The sequence below is a fragment of the Hyla sarda genome, chromosome 3 (assembly GCF_029499605.1).
Source record: "Hyla sarda isolate aHylSar1 chromosome 3, aHylSar1.hap1, whole genome shotgun sequence".
Taxonomy (NCBI): Eukaryota; Metazoa; Chordata; class Amphibia; order Anura; family Hylidae; genus Hyla; species Hyla sarda.
The window spans coordinates 421,984,658-421,990,657 of NC_079191.1; the positions used below are offsets into that span (position 1 = coordinate 421,984,658).

General features: G+C 44.8%; 1 long non-coding RNA gene across 1 annotated transcript in view; it reads right to left on the reverse strand.

The window, feature by feature from the left end:
- LOC130363053 (uncharacterized) overlaps positions 1-5,363 on the reverse strand; it is a 33,923-nt gene extending 28,560 nt beyond the window's left edge. Inside the window, exon 1 of the long non-coding RNA XR_008891699.1 lies at positions 5,199-5,363. This is a non-coding gene — a long non-coding RNA (uncharacterized LOC130363053). The remainder of the gene's footprint in view (positions 1-5,198) is intronic.
- Positions 5,364-6,000: the final 637 nt, after the last annotated feature.

Here is a 6,000-nt window from a genome sequence, read left to right on the forward strand (position 1 = left end):
GTGTTAAAATGGAAAAATATTCCGTCAGGAAAGGTAATAGTTAATTTTGTCGCACCGACTCTGATATACCCCTTATGCAAAGATTATTTCTTCTTGAACGATCTTCTATGTCCGTCAGTTTCTTTTTACGGAAAGCTACCTCCTCTTTTAGCTTTCCCACAGTTACTACAAGCTTGTTATGGCCTAACGTCTGTTCTTCTACTTTTTGTTCCATTTGTACGGGTTACCCATGGTTTGTATGTGTTGTTGTATTGTAGTCACTGCATTTTGTAGTACTGCAGTGAAGGCCGGCAGCGTCACGCCTCCGCCCCCGTGTGACGTCACGCTCCGCCCCTCAATTCAAGCCTATGTGAAAGCTATCACGCCCCCTCCCGTAGGCTTGCATTGAGGGGCGGAGCGTGACTTCACACGGGGGCGGAGGCGTGACGTCAGGCGCTGCAGACCCGGTGGCCGCCGGTAATCAGACCCGGAGCGAACACGCTCCGGGGACTGATTACAAACTGGGTGCCGCGTGCAAGATCCCGGGGGTCCCCAGTGGCGGGTCTCCCGCGATCAGGCATCTTATCCCCTATCCTTTGGATAGGGGAAAAGATGTGTAAGCACCAGAGAACCCCATTAACCCCTTCAGGACCAAGCCCATTTTGGCCTTAAGGACCAGAGCGTTTTTTGCACATCTGACCACTGTCACTTTAAACATTAATAACTCTGGAATGCTTTTAGTTATCATTCTGATTCCGAGATTGTTTTTTCGTGACATATTCTACTTTAACATGGTGGTAAATTTTTGTGGTAACTTGCATCCTTTCCTTGTGAAAAATCCTAAAATTTGATGAAAAATTTGAAAATTTAGCATTTTTCTAACTTTGAAGCTCTCTGCTTGTAAGGAAAATGTATATTACAAATAAAAAAAAATTTTATTCACATATACAATATGTGTACTTTATGTCTGCATCATAAAAGTGACGAGTTTTTACTTTTGGAAGACACCAGAGGGCTTCAAAGTTCAGCAGCAATTTTCCAATTTTTCACAAAATTTTTAAACTCACTATTTTTCAGGGACCAGTTCAGGTTTGAAGTGGATTTGAAGGGTCTTCATATTAGAAATACCCCACAAAAGACCCCATTATAAAAACTGCACCCCCCAAAGTATTCAAAATGACATTCAGTCATCATTTTAACCCTTTAGGTGTTTCACAGGAATAGAAGCAAAGTGAAGGAGAAAATTCACAATCTTCATTTTTTGCACTCGCATGTTCTTGTAGACCCAATTTTTGAATTTTTACAAGGAGTAAAAGGAGAAAATGTATACTTATATTTGTAGCCCAATTTCTCTTGAGTAAGCACATACCTCATATGTCTATGTAAATTGTTCGGCGGGCGCAGTAGAGGGCTCAGAAGGGAAAGAGCGACAAGGGGATTTTGGAGAGTACGTTTTTCTGAAATGGTTTTTGGGGGGCATGTTGCATTTAGGAAGCCCCTATGGTGCCAGAACAGCAATAAAAACCCTCACATGGCATACCATTTTGGAAACTAGACCCCTTGAGGAACATAACAAGGAATAAAGTGAGCCTTAATACCCCACAGGTGTTTCACGACTTTTGCATATGTAAAAAAAAAAATATTTTTTTTCACTAAAATGTGTGTTTCCCCCCAAATTTCACATTTTTCCAAGGGTTAATAGCAGGAAATACCCACCAATATTTGTAACCCCTTCTCTTCTGAGTATGGAGGTACCCCATAAGTTGACCTGAAGTGCACTATGGGCGAACTACAATGCTCAGAAGTGAAGGAGTCATATTTGGCTTTTTGAGAGCAAATTTTGCTCGGGGGCATGTCGCATTTAGGAAGCCCCTATGGTGCCAGAACAGCAAAAAAAAAAAACACATGGCATACCATTTTGGAAACTAGACCCCTTGAGGAATTTAACAAGGAATAAAGTGAGCCTTATTACCCCACAGGTGTTTCACGACTTTTGCATATGTAAAAAAAAAAAAAAAAAATTTCCACTAAAATGTGTGTTTCCCCCCAAATTTCACATTTGTTCAAGGGTTAATAGCAAGAAATACCCCCCAATATTTGTAACCCCTTCTCTTCTGAGTATGGAGGTACCCCATAAGTTGACCTGAAGTGCACTATGGGCGAACTACAATGCTCAGAAGAGAAGGAGTCATATTTGGCTTTTTGAGAGCAAATTTTGCTCGGGGGGGCATATCGCATTTAGGAAGCCCCTATGGTGCCAGAACAGCAAAAAAAAAAACACATGGCATACCATTTTGGAAACGAGACCCCTTGAGGAACGTAACAAGGGATACAGTGAGCATTTGGCCCCCACTGGTGTCTGACAGATCTTTGGAACAGTGGGCTGTACAAGTTTTCATTTTCACGGACTACTGTTCCAAAGATCCGTCAGACACCTGTGGGGGGTAAATTTTCACTGCACCCCTCATTACATTCCGTGAGGGGTGTCGTTTCCGAAATGGGGTCACATGTGGGGTTTTGTTTTTTTTGCGTTTGTCAAAACCGCTGTAACAATCAGCCACCCCTGTGCAAATCACCTCAAATGTACATGGTCCACTCTCCCTTCTGGGCCTTGTTGTGTGCCCCCAGAGCACTTTGCGCTCACATATGGGGTATCTCCGTAGTCGGGAGAAATTGCGTTACAAATTTTGGGGGGCTTTTTTCCCTTTTACCTCTTGTGAAAATGTAAAGTATAGGGCAACATCAGCATGTTAGTGTAAAAAATTTAATTTTTTTACACTAACATTCTGGTGTAGACCCCAACATTTCCTTTTCATGAAGGGTTAAAGAAGAAAAAGCCCCCCAAACCTTGTAACGCAATTTCTCCCGAGTACGGCGATACCCCATATGTCGCCCTAAACTGTTGCCTTGAAATACGACAGGGCTCCAAAGTGAGAGCGCCGTGCGCATTTGAGGCCTAAATTAGGGATTTGCATAGGGGTGGACATAGGGGTATTCTACGCCAGTGATTCCCAAACAGGGTGCCTCCAGCTGTTGCAAAACTCCCAGCATGCGTGGACAGTCAACGGCTGTCCGGCAATACTGGGAGTTGTTGTTTTTCAACAGCTGGAGGCTCTGCTTTGGAAACAGTGGCGTACAGGACGTTCTTATTGGGGGAGGGGGGCTGTGTAGGGGTATGTGTATATGTAGTGTTTTTAACTTTTTATTTTATTTTGTGTTAGTGTAGTGTAGTGTTTTTAGGGTACAGTCACATGGGCGGGGGATTACAGCGGGTTTCCCAGCGCAAAATTTGCTGCATCTCAAGATGCGAGAAACCCACTGTAAAAGCCTCGCCCATGTGAATGTACCCTGTACATTCACAGGGGGGGGGGGGGGGGGGGGGGGAGGTGCACCAGCTGTTGCAAAACCACAACTCCCAGCATGCATGGTCTGTTAGTGCATGCTTGGAGTTATAGTTTTGCAACAGCTGGAGGCACACAGGTTAGGAAACACTGAGTTAGAAACAATGTTTCCCAACCAGTGTGTCTCCAGTTGTTGCAAAACTACAACTCCCAGCATGCCCAGACAGCTGAAGGGCATGCTGGGAGTTGTAGTTCGGCAACATCTGAAGGGCCAGATGTTGCTGAACTAAAACTCCCAGCATGCCTGGACAGTCAGTGCATACTGGGAGTTGTAGTTTTGCAACAGCTGGAAGAGCACAGATTGGAGACCATTATACAATGGTCTCCAAACGGGGGCCCTCCAGATGTTGCAAAACTACAACTCCCAGCATGCACTGACTGTCCAGGCAGACAGCCAAAGGCTGTCTAGGCATGCTGGGAGTTGTAGTTTTCAGACTCCTAGAAGCAGCAGTGAAGATCTTCACTGCTGCCTCTGAGGACCACATACTTACCCATCGCTGCTCGTCCACGTGGCCGGTCCCGCGCTGCTCCTCGGTCCCGCCGCTGGATCTGGTAAGGCTGCCGGTCCCCTCGTGTCCCCCCCCCCCCTATGCTGCAGGTCCCCTCGAGCCCCCGCAGCCATCGTCCCCCGTTCTGCCCGACTGACTTCCAGGGGCGGGCAGTGCGGGGGATCTGAACTTTCACCCCAGATCACTGTGATTGGTCCACAGGGACCAATCACAGTGATCGCTGACCAGGACCATCAATGGATGGTCCTGGGGGTGAAGCAGAAATTGTCCCCTGCTGGAAACAGCGGGACTTCTGCCAGTTAACCCGTGCGATGCTGCGCATCGCCAGGGGTAACTGAATGTCATTTATAAACGCCGGGATGCGCGAACGCATTGCACAACCCGGCATTTATATATGACATTCTGCGGGAAGGGGTTAATGGCCCTTTTAGCTGCAGGGCTGAAGGCAGTTGAGGCTGATAAGCTTGCTAATGTTGGAACTGAGGGGCAGCTTATTGCTTTGTTTAAAGGGGTACACCCGTGGAAAACTTTTTTTTTTTTTTTTAACTGGTGCCTGAAAGTTAAACAGACTTGTGAATTACTTCTATTAAAAAATCTTAATCCTTCCAGTACTTTTTAGGGGCTATATACTACAGAGGAAATGCTTATCTTTTTAGATTTCTCTGATGTCATGACCACAGTGCTCTCTGCTGACCTCTGCTGTCCATTTTAGGAACTGTCAAGAGCAGGAGAAAATCCCCATAGCAAACATATGCTGCTCTGGACAGTTCCTAAAATGGACAGCAGACGTCAGCAGAGAGCACTGTGGTCATGACATCAGAGAAATCTAAAAAGATAAGCATTTCCTCTGTAGTATACAGCCCCTAAAAAGGACTGGAAGGATTAAGATTTTTTAAGAGAAGTAATTTACAAATTTGTTTAACTTTCTGGCACCAGTTGATTTAAAAAAAAAAAACAAAAAAAAGAAGTTTTCCACCTGAGTACCCCTTTAATTGATCTATTTTAATTTTGTCCCCATTTGAAACCTCATCACCATGCATTCATTTTTAGGTTTCTATATGCAGTATCTTCTCCACCTTCTTTACTATTCCTTCCTTCATAGGGAGTATCGATACTTTCAAAGCTGCAAGTTCACCGCTCACTGTTTCTCCCCATCTGTTTCTGTATCCAGAATGTTTTGCAGAGCTCCTCCATTTCTATTAAGCCTTTCTTTAAATAATGGCTGAAACTGCCCATGGTAATTTCCCTTTAGCTTGCTCAGCTGTAAATGACGCTCCTGACTGTGTACAATCTCTCCCAGCCCGCATACCTGCGTCCCGTTGTTCCCCGCTTTCTCGCAGCGGAGTCTCCGTTCGGGCAGTCAGGTTCGGTAGGCTCATGTGGGTCGCATCGCGCTGTTGTCATGTCGCGAAATCTTCGGTATTCCGCTCTGTTCCCTCTGTCGGGTTCAGCGATGCATTACATGACCGCTCCACGCCCTGGGTACAGCAGGCTCAGCGACTCTGATCTTGTGGACGCTGGACCTCTTCTTCCCACATCTTGGCTCCTCTCTGCAGCCAGGTAGTATTGTGTCAGCTTTACAGGGCTGTATTTTTTTTTTGCTTTGTGCGCATCATTTTACTTAAAGGGGTTAGCCAGGAAAAAAAATTATATATCAACTGGCTCCAGAAAGTTAAACAAATTTGTAAATTACTTCTATTTAAAAATCCTAATCCTTTCAGTACTTATAACCTGCTGAAGTTGAGTTGCTCTTTTCTGTTTAAGTGCTCTCTGATGACACCTGTCTCGGGAACTGTCCAGAGTAGAAGCAAATCCCCATAGCAAACCTCTTCTACTCTGTGCAGTTCCCGAGACAAGCAGAGAGCACTGTTGCCAGACAGAAAAGAACAGCTCAACTTCAGCAGCAGATAACTATTGGAAGGATTAAGATTTTTTAATAGAAGTAATTTACAAATCTCTTAAACTTTGTGGAGCCAGTTGATATATAAAAAAAAGTTTTTTCCTTGATAACCCTATAAAGGCTGTAAGTTAACAAGTGCAGCTTAATGCAGCAGTATAAGGCCGCACACATAGAGGTGTATTAGGGCTAATGGACTTTTGTTTTCCTCTCT